Genomic DNA, 10,275 nt, shown 5'->3' on the forward strand with positions numbered 1-10,275 from the left:
CTTGGATGATCTTTGCTTTCTGCAATTTCTCATCCTCTTTCTACGTAGATCATGGATGACTATGTGGTGTGTTTTTTTAATGAAAATGTGTCTCGCACTGCCTCTGAGGTAGTTCTGTTATAGAATACTATTTTTCTTCCTCCCACCTTTCTCTTTAAATACACTTACACACACACACTCACACACCCCAACAAGAAGTTTTCAAGTGAACATTTTTTTACATATTGTTCTCTGAATGTCCAATTCTCTGTTTCTTTTGTCCATATGTCATGCATATTTGTAATGTCATATACATTTATAAGTTTAATAGTGAATTACAGGCTCCCTGTTATTGTGAATGTTCAATGACCTATACTTAAATTTTGTTGTCCTCCCCTCTTTTTAGACTAATACTACAACCTGACTCTCCCTACTAAAGTTTTATGGAGTTTTTCATCTTGCTTTAAATTAATACATTACCCTCATTCTCTGATGTATTTATTTGTACCAGTAGGTACTCTGGAGTGCCCACCAGTGGTAGTATTTCTGAAGCTTACTCCCCTTGAAGATTTAGGCCATTTCTATATAGGGAACTACCGTCAGAATTTCTCAGCTTGCCCTATGTGTATGAATTCACTTGTAAACAAATCTAACTATTCAGTGGCCTGTTGAAATAGGTAGGAATCAAAATAGTTTTAAGTAGTCAACCTTTACATATAGGAGTTATATATAATTATATTAGTTACATATTACACTAGAAGTAGTACTATATGAGTACATTAGTAGTTCTATATAACCATATTAATTTCATATTAGAAATATTACTATGAAAAATTTCAGTCATAATTTTTACCAGAAACATCTTAAACATAGGTCTTGTAGCAGATTCATGTGTGCACTTGACTCTTGTTCCAAGCCAGCAATATTCAGAATTGTTTAAATTATATAGCTAATAGTACATTATGGTAGGCTAAATTCCTTTTAGTAAATAGAAAATTTTGATCAAGTGGGAGATGGGTATTTAATGATAGAATGTGAGTCCATTGAAAATACAAAAGTCAGGGGCAGCTAGGTGGTTCAGTGAATAGAGCACCAGTACTGGAGTCGGGAGGACCTGAGTTCAAATGTGACACTTAACACTTACTAGCTGTGTGACCTTGAGCAAGTTACTTAACCCCAATTGCCCTTCCTTCCTCCCTCCAAAAAGAAAAAAAAGAAAATACAAAAGTTTGCAAAAAGTTTTGATATGAATGCTGTAATAATCAAGACCTGCAGCTTCATGTAAAATTGTTCCTACTACATATGTGCAAACATACATTCTATTTGGCATTTGTCAAGTTCAAAATTAAAATTAATTTTAAAAACTACTACTAAAAACTTTTAAAAAAGCTTGGTATGAGGCCTCATGAAGCCCTATCATTCCTAGAGTATTGACATATGAAACTGAAAGGAGAAGAACAAACAGATGAAAAAATGGAACAGATCTCTCTGAATTTTTATAACAAACTCTTTTTTCATTGATGACAGTGGAACCACCACATTTGAACTCTAACATCTCAGTCCCTGATGTACTATATGAGGAAATGGAAATGGAACCCAAAAGATGAAGATGGAGAAAAACAGCTGGACCAGACCAAGTATACACAGAGGAAATCCTTGGTGGAGGCAACACAGTTTTGAAGGCATTAAGGGACTTATTTCCAAGGTATCTGAAAGAGACTATACTAAATATCTGAAAACAATGATGGGCAGTATTCAGTATTTTAGTTCTTCAGTGGATTTGTTTATTCATTATTGTGGATATTCCACAATATGGGAATTAGTGAAGATTGAAGTCCCTTCATGCCTTCTCATCTTGAATGATTCTTGTCCATGTTTCTCCCATAACCCGTCCATAGAGGAGGTATCCAGTGTGCCTTAGACTTATTTTGATGTCTTTTTTATGATCTGTGAGCATGAATGCAACACTTGGGCAGTATTTCCATTTCAACCCATGAAAATATGGTATTACGATGTCCCCCCACCCAAAACAACAAAAAAAGGACAATCCACAAGGCATACATAAAAACCAACTTGTATGTCTACTTTCTTATTTCTATAAAATCTTTAGGAAGATAGTATATCCTTTTATCAAGGTCATCTGTGATGAAAATATGAGAAGATAAAGGAAGAATTTTACAAACTATTTTCTGCAACCAACAACTTCTTCACAGTTATACAATTAACTGAAAAGTTCAGAAAACAAAAGACTACTTGGTATATTGCTTATGAATTATTAATAAGTGTTTGATCTAGTAGAATAAAATTCATCCTTAAAGACTCGCTTCCAACAAGATGTCTCTCCTGTTAAATGCAATAATAGAGACAACTTTGATGATAATTATTGATGTCAAGGAAGGCATAAAACAAAAAGATCTATGCTTTCAAAGGTGTTTCATGATGTTGTGAGGGATGTTCAGTGCAGAATCCAAATGGATGAGGTACTCCAGATTCTCCTGTTTGCAGAAGACGTTGTACTGATTACATCAAGCCCAAGACCACTACAGATCTTCTAAAATGAGATCCATACTAGCTCAAAAAGAATTTGACTTAACAATTGATATAGGAAAACTCAAGTAGGTGAAGAATGTTTATTGTCAGACTATATAACATGGTTTCATGGGCTTATTAAGCTGATTCATCAGTTTCCATATATTGTATATCTTGGGCAGACACTGTAGATGGACAGTGAGCTGGCCCTGCATTGAATATAAAGAAGAGATCAATCTGGATTGCATTTGGAAAATTCTGCAGCATTTTGAATCATTTAAAGCTTCTTCCCTAAACAGAAAATCCATCTTTTTAATACCAGCATTTTTTTTTCTGTGATCCTATATGGCTCTGAATCCTGGAATATCACAATATCTGAAGAATAAAAATCCTTGGTGATCCAAAAGGTAATAAAGATATGTGTAATAGGTTTAAATAATCTGCAGTGATAATGATAAATGATAAAATGACCATAAGAAGCAAAGTGAATAATTCAGTCAAATAGACTGGAAAAGATGGTGAGTTGGTCTTGAATTGATAGTGAGGGTTAAAAGACAGGTAGCCGATATGTTGCATTTGCTGTTCACTTAATGTTAGGAAACCTAGAAGAAGGTCCCCGGAATACTGAGTGAACTCTTTGTGGAGATTTTAGAGGAGGAGATGGACAAGAATCAAAGAGGAAAAGAAGGCATGGATGGCTTGTGATCTGAACCATTGGAGGTTGTTCCCACATGAATGAAGTCAAGTCATTAAAGTACTGATATATTATAAGCATGATAAAACATGAAACTTTCTTCACAGTTTCTATAAATTCTACAAATTGAACTTGAAACATATAATTATTAATACTTATGATGCTGATAATGATTAAAATTTATATAGTGCTTTAAGGTTTGCAAAGCACCTCATAGATGTTAATAATAGCCCTAAAGTATAAACACTGTAGCATTTCTGCAAGTAGGATAGGGTTAGATCACAAATCACTATTTGTCCTAGGCTTTTAGGTATTCCTTAACAAGAAACAACCCAATGAGGAAAAGGGAGAGAGAGTGGTGGTGAGGAGAGACCTGCTTCTAGATGTTACTTTACCAAACAGAAAAGAGAGAGGAGTTCCTTATAAAATAACCGTTAAAGAAAGGAAGGCAAGATGAACTACTGCTTGTTGCTTTGCCTGCCAGGAAAGAGAAAAGTCAGAATAAAGAGGGGCAAGTCCTATGATTCTTCCTTATATCCTACAAAATTTGACCTAGTTCCCTCTTTTCAGTCTTTATTGCTGACTCCATAGTTCCCCTGAGGGAGTGAGGCAAAGTCATGCCATCTTTATTTTAAGTTCTTTACCAGATCTGATGGCTGCAGTGGGTACTGTCCTTTTCTGGAAAGGAAAGGAAGGGAAGAGAAGGGAAGGAAGGAAGGAAGGAAGGAAGGAAGGAAGGAAGGAAGGAAGGAAGGAAGGAAGGAAGGAAGGAAGAAAGGAAGAGAGAGAGAACCAAGGAAGAAGAGAAAAAGTAAGAAAGGAAGTAGAAAAAACAAGTTATTATTTTGAAACTCCTGCATTTCTGAAAACATCCCTCCCTCTCCTACCTTTCCCTTACCTTCTCTCTTCTTCCTTCCCATCTCCTCTCCTCTCCTATCTAGTAAGTCATCATTTGTAATAAAGAATAAAAAAGGAAAGAGGGGTGGAAAGCAAATTGGCAAGCTAAGAAACACAAAAACTGGTAGTATATGTTGTGTTCCATCCTCATAGTTCCCTACCTCATCAAACAAGAGAAGAAGGTTAAGTTTACTCATCCCTTCTTCAGTGCCCAGTTGGTTCTTTCTGATTATATATCACTCAGAGAGATAGGTAGTTTGGTATAGTGGATAGCCTAAGCATCTCACCTATGCTAAATTCTGGTTTTGTGACTCTTGGCAAGACAAATAAATTCTCTGAATCTGGGAAATTCAGATAATAAGTTACATAGGAACTCAGCCTGTTTTTAGAGGAGCCTTCTCAAATGGAACTTCCAGTGCCAATGAACTTTCAGGAACTTAAAAAAAATCACATGGCATTCAGTTTTGTATTATTTTTGTTCTCTTTGCTGACATTGTAGTCATTTTATATATTGGGTTGTTTTGGTTCTGTTTGCTTCATTCTGCATCATATAGGTCTTCCTATGCATTTCTAATTATTCATATTCATTATTCTACAAGGGAAGTGATATCCCATTACATTCATGTATTGCAGTTTGTTTAGTTAACCCCCAATTGATGATCATGTTACTTTATTATTTTATTTTAATTTATATTTATTTCTACTCCTTTGCTTCTACAAAAAAATGTGGCTGTGGATATTTTGATATATATTGTACCTTTCTTTCTACCCTTGATCTCCTTGGGGTATATGCCTAAGAAAGACCTTTGTCTCAGAAGCTATGTATATATTTTCGTTACTTTTTTCAAGCATAACTTCAAATAGCTTTTCAGAATGGTTGGAACAATTCTTAGCAATGCTATCTGTATTAGTGAACTTTTATATACCCTTTCAAGCTGTGGAGTAAAGAACTCTAGCCCCTAATTCTTTTGTTATCTTTTCCAGTTTCCTAGGTGTGGGATAACAATCTCAGAATTGTCTTGATTTACATTTCTCTTATTAATAGTGATTTGGAGTGGCAGCTATCCTTTAAAAACAAAACAAAACAGAACAAGACTCATAAGCCCTCCAGGGAAGTCTAACCTTGTTAACCACAGAAAGCCACATCCCAAATCTAGTCACATAGACCATTGTTGCCTTCTCATCAGAGACCTATTGTTTTGATGGGAATCAGTGAGAGGGAATACAACATTATGCTAGCTCCCCATTTCAAATAACTAAAAGATAATGAATTCACAGCCAGTAATAAATCTGCAATTTACAATTTTGCCAGAGGTAGGTAAGTGGCCTGCCCTTAACAAGTGAACCTTCCAAAAATAGCCTGTTCAGTAACCTATTCTGCCCTGGGTTTATAGTAACATAAATGTGGAAGTTGCTATGACAAAAGTCCAACCTCCCGCCACCTCCCAACCTCTTTACTAGGGTACAATTTTACATGACTAATAACATCTATGTTGGTGAAATAGAATTAACTCTTGATTATATTTAAACCTGGGCTAGTTTGCCAACTACCTACCATACTTCTGGAATAGGAATAGGAACTGGACTTGAAATTCCACGCACAATGGAAACTCCCAGATAAAAAAAATCCCTCTATCACATCAGGTCAGTACCTTCTCTGTCAGTTCTAGCCTTAAAGGGTTTTCTAGAACACTGAGCCATCAGGGTCACACAACTATTATGTGTCAGAGACAGGATTTGAACCTAGGTATTTTTGATTTCAAGGAACACTCTCTATTCTCTGCTCCAAGTAATATCATCCACAGTTAAAGGTTCAGTAAAAACGATTCTTGATTTATAACTATTTGACTCTAAATAATTCCTTACCAAAGGCATCCATTCATTCATTCTTCCAATAAACATTACTTTTAAAAAACACATTATGAATATTTCCTATATGAAAGGAGGGCACTGTGATGATTGATGTGGGATATATAAAAATGAACGAACCAGTCTTTGGCTTCAAGAAACAGTCTAGTAGGGGCAGTAAGACATGTACACAAATATCTATAACATGAGACAGAATATGATAAGTATTATGAAAGAACTTTGTTGGCATTCTGAGACTTAGCCACCACGTGTAAATTTTTTTCAACCACTTCAACTCTGTAAGGCTGTCTAGTAGCATGTAGAAGAGTTTGCAGCCAGCATCACTGCAAGGTGTATGCAAACTACTGTAATCACAGATTCTCCAGACAATAAATGAGGTACACTTTAAGAGCTAACTTTGAACTGGAGATATCAGGGAAGGAATCATAGATGTTTGAGCTGGACCTTGAGTGATGAGTAGCATTTCAGCTAAGGGAGATGAACTGAAGAGCATTCCAAATGGAGACACAAGTGTGGTAAAAACCAGAGAGGAAAGAAAGTGTGGATTGTGCTGGACAATGATGAGCTCCAGTTTGACTGAAGCATAGACTGAAGTTAGGAACATATAGTAGAGGGAGATGGCAATTTGATTAAGTCTTTATAGAAAAACATAAACGGCAATAAAATTATTAGTCAACTTTCAATCAACTTTATCATCTTCAGAAAAAATTTATGGATTACCTCCTATGTGAAGGGGCACTGTGTAAAGTACTAAAGACACAAGGAATTACTTGTCTTGTACTGTAATCGACAACCTGCATGACCATATGGAATTGACTTGTCCTCCCTCAGGCCAAGCTGGTATGGCACAGAATTCCTTCTGCATATTAATCTGGGTCACTTGACATTAAAACAAATTAAACATGGCATGTACTTAGGGAGTGCAAACTCAGTTTTATATTTGCTTAAATTAAATATTAAAATAAATCTTAATCAATCTACCTATAGTTTTACTTCTCTACACATGTTCTATACTTTAGGTAAAATGGATTACTGACTATTTCTTATATACAAGTTCTTTTATTCTCTCTAGTCTTTGCTTTTGTTAGTACCTAGGGGAAACCCCCCCCAAATCTTCTCCTCTCTTCACCTTGAATAACCCACTGGAAGTCTTCTAAACCCTTTTCTGAACTCATTCACATTCTGTGCATATCAGTCTTAAGAAACTTCACATGCTGTCTTTTTATTTCATTTTATTTTTATTCTACTTAAACACCAAATAAAATGAGCATTTCCATATATACATTGTGGAACAGAAGGAGAGAACTGTACATGAAACTGCATAGCTACATTAGCTTGCCTTTCTTTTAAAGTGTATAATAAATTCACCATGTAACTTTCAAAGCTCTCCTGATTGTCTATAATTCCTTCTGGTTTGTGTATATGTGTGCATGCATGTGCGTGTGTGGTGTGTGTGTTCACACTCTCTCTCCTTATTGCCCTTCAATTAAAAAAAAACCTTGCAAAATATGCTCAAACAGAATAGGTTCCCACATTGCTCATATTTTTTTAAAAAACAAAAAAAACCCAATTATATCTTATTTGCATCTTAAGTTCATCACTTCTCTGTTAGGAGGTGGTTATCAAGATTCTTCATTGGAGTCATAGCTGGTCATTTATTTGGGGTTGTTTTTGTGTGTGATTTTATCTATGGTAATTATATATTCTTCATCTTTGGACCCTTCTCCACTCTATACAGTAGCATCTGGCACAGTGATTTGCACCTGGTGGATACTCAAAAATATTTGCCAAAATGTGCAATGAATGAAGTGACTTTCTTGCAAAATACAAGTCACATATTGCAATGAGGATCTTCATGAACTATTTGTAATACCTCTGCTATTGTTCCCTGCTGTTGAGATGAATAATTGAATTGCTACTTATCTTTTTATGTTAATAATGCTTTGCCTTTCCAAATACTTGGCAAATCTTTTGAAGACAAGTAATTCTTTGTGTCTTTAGTATTTTACACAGTGCCCCTTCACATAGGAGGTAATCCACAATTTTTTTCTGAAGATGATAAAGTTGATTGAAAGTTGACTAATAATTTTATTGTCGTTTATGTTTTTCTATAAGGACTTAGTCGAATTGCAAATGTTTGCTTTTAGAAAGGCATTGTGATACAGGAGAAAGAGCCTTGAACTAAGAGTGAGAAAACCTGGGTTTGGGTTCAACTCTAGTACTCAATGACTGCGTGACCTGAGACACGACACTTAATTTTTCTAAGTTTTAATTTCTTTAACAGTAAAATGGGGATAAGAATATTTATATCATCTACTGCCTAGGTGTGCTATGAGGGAAATGCCTTGTAAACTTAAAAAGTACTATGTAAATAGAAGTTATAGCTTAAGACTTAATTATGTATAGAAAAACTTTTTATTAAGTTATACGCAATCTTTAACTTTTCAGAGACTGTTTTTATAGTTATTAATTAATTCCATCTCTAGATCTGTTTCCTTATCCCTTCTGCTGACAGCCTAGGATCTGTTTTATTGCTCATTAGCACCTCTAGCAGAAGGTAGGCAGGAGATAGAAGAGAAGTAACACTTTCATTAGTTACTTTTGCTACCTAGTAGAAACTTTGGTGAAAAAGTTCGAGAGGAAGAATGTTGAAGTGATCAGCTGAAGTTGCCCCATTACTATGACTGTCTCACCATAAGTAAAAGAAGAAACAGGATGGTTGGGTACCGCATGCAGATTTTAAGTGTAGAGGTCCCCCATAGGCTAGATAGAACAATTTTAAACAAAGTGCCGAGGAGGACTAATTCATCGTTAGAGTGAAATTCAGCAATAATAGTAACAATAACTTTTTTCAGAGCTTTATTGTTATACAATACTTTTTCCTTAAATGAGAAGACTGGAGTTGATGACATTTGAGGTGTCTTCTGGCTCTAAAAGCTATTATCCTAGTATTATTATTCTTATAACAATCTTGTGAGGCAGGTATGTAGGGGTGGGGCAGTGGAAAAGATTGTGAATTTGGAGATAGAAAAACTGGGTCTGATTATTGACTCTGCAGCTTACTTTTGGAACATCTCAAATCTCTACCAACTGTAAATCTATGATCCTTTGTCCATTTAACCTGTGAGGAAACTGCAGTTCATGGAGTTTACATGATTTGTCCATGTAGGCACAGTTAGCAAGGGACAAACTCAAGGCTAAATCTGGGTTTATTTATTCCACCAAGATGCTATTGTAATACTAGAGACTGTTTACATTGAGTCAAGTTCTCTTTCCGGTGTTTGATAGAATTGTACCTCTTTCTGTTTATAACACAGAAAGTTCTCAAAGCTAGGATTGTCCTTATCCTCATAACACTACAATGGACTGAGTAGGTTTCTCAAGTAAAATAGTAAATGATAGCTAACCTCACTAACATACGTAATTTAAAAGTTGTAAAGGGAAGCAGCCCTAGAAAATGAATAGCTGGCATAAAATTTGGTCATCGTATTTAATCATGCTCTGATTAATACAGCCTTGGAAACATTGACCAATGCAAATAAGTCCATATCTTAGTAGTTAACCTGCCATGAACTTGATAGAACATGCCAGAACATCCTCTGTTGGCAGAACCTTTGAGAACTCAGCTAGTAGGACTTTCATGGATGTCCCAAGGAGGTGATTAAATTAGATAAGAATGTTTTAAAATATTACTACCTGAATAGCTGTTTGCAAGAAGGAAGAGGACAGAACAAGAATTTAATAAGTGCTGACTATGTATCAGACAATGGACAAAGTGCCTCTATGAATATAATTTCATTGAATCCTTATATAAACCCTGTGAGATAGGTACAATTATGATACTTTTTTTTGCTTTTTGGAGGGGGGAGGGCAGGGCAGTTGGGGTTAAGTGACTTGCCCAAGGTCACATGGCTAGTAAGTGTTAAGTGTCTGAGGTCAGATTTGAACTCAGGTCCTTCTGACTCCAGGGCTGGTGCTCTATTCACTGTGCCACCTAGCTGCCCCATTTATGATACTTTTTTTTTTTTAACAGTTCAGGAAACTAAGGCAGATAGATGTTAAGTAACTTACCCAAGGACACAGAGCTAAGAAGTGTCTGAGGCAAGGTTTGAATTGTAGTCTTACTGACCCAAGGCCCAGGACCTTATCCACTTTGCTACCTAGTTTGCAGAGTGGATTGATAGGTGCTAAGGAAGACAAATCTTAAGTATTTCTATCTCTAGAGCTTAGCAGAATACCTAGCATTGAATAAATGCTTGTTCCCTTCCTTCCTTCCTTCCTTCCTTCCTTCCTTCCTTCCTTCCTTC

The 10,275-nt window shown here is 35.7% G+C and overlaps 1 protein-coding gene across 24 annotated transcripts in view; it reads left to right on the top strand.

The window, feature by feature from the left end:
- HIVEP2 (HIVEP zinc finger 2) overlaps positions 1-10,275 on the top strand; it is a 274,013-nt gene that overhangs the window by 188,046 nt on the left and 75,692 nt on the right. For 16 of the 24 annotated variants that reach the window (XM_069077399.1, XM_069077397.1, XM_069077410.1 and 13 more), the window contains one exon: positions 1,507-1,684. The exons of the other annotated variants lie outside the window; for them this stretch is intronic. The gene's annotated coding sequence lies outside the window, so the exon portion shown is untranslated. The remainder of the gene's footprint in view (positions 1-1,506; positions 1,685-10,275) is intronic. 24 annotated transcript variants of the gene reach the window in all.

This window comes from Petaurus breviceps, unplaced genomic scaffold (genome assembly GCF_028583685.1).
Source record: "Petaurus breviceps papuanus isolate PSGF00001 unplaced genomic scaffold, PetGlider_PUasm1.0 90977, whole genome shotgun sequence".
NCBI classification, from domain to species: domain Eukaryota; kingdom Metazoa; phylum Chordata; class Mammalia; order Diprotodontia; family Petauridae; genus Petaurus; species Petaurus breviceps.